This window comes from Equus caballus, chromosome X (assembly GCF_041296265.1).
Source record: "Equus caballus isolate H_3958 breed thoroughbred chromosome X, TB-T2T, whole genome shotgun sequence".
In the NCBI taxonomy this organism is placed as follows: domain Eukaryota; kingdom Metazoa; phylum Chordata; class Mammalia; order Perissodactyla; family Equidae; genus Equus; species Equus caballus.
Window position 1 is genome coordinate 85,038,884 of NC_091715.1, and position 765 is coordinate 85,039,648.

General features: G+C 30.7%; 1 pseudogene; it reads right to left on the reverse strand.

The window, feature by feature from the left end:
• Nucleotides 1–221: 221 nt before the first annotated feature.
• On the reverse strand, nt 222–313 carry LOC111771664 (small nucleolar RNA U3; annotated as a pseudogene).
• Nucleotides 314–765: the final 452 nt, after the last annotated feature.

Genomic DNA, 765 nt, shown 5'->3' on the forward strand with positions numbered 1-765 from the left:
TGTTGAGAGTTATCATAAATGAAGGTTGAATTCAGTCAGATGTTTTTTCTCCATCTATTGAGATAATCATATGATTTTTGTCCTTCATTTTGTTAATGTGGTGTATCACATTGGTTGATTTTCAGATGTTGAACCATCCTTGCATCCCTGAAACAAATCCCATTTGATTGCAATATATCATCCTTTTAATGTATTGTTGAATTCAGTTTATGTTTACTAAGATTTTCTCGAAAAATTTTGCACAGTATTCTACACATTCAGAGAAACTTCTCTAGCAATGAACTATAGAAATGATCCCTGAAAGTATAGTCTTTGCCCAAAATATTTGACTCTCCATCATTAGGTGTATGCCCATTAATAATTGTTGTGTCTTCTTGAATAATTGACCTATCATTATGTAATGACCCTTTTCATCCCTGATAAATCTCCTTAGTCTGAACTCTGCTTTGTTTGAAATTAATATAGCCACTCCAACTTTCTTTTGGATTACGTTAGCACGCTTTATTATCTATGTCTTGATATTTCTATTGTGTTTATTGTAGATAACATACAGTTGATTCTTGTTTGACTTTTTAAAACAATCTATCAATGTCTCGTTTGATGTACTTTATTCACATTTAAAGTAATTGTTAATAAGTTGTATTACTATCTGCCAGGTTTCGTATCCTTTTTGTCTTCTTATTTGTTTTATTTTTCTCTCTTTTCTGCTTTCTCTGGTTTTAATTCTGCATTTTATATGGTTCCATTGTCTCTCCTCTCTTTATA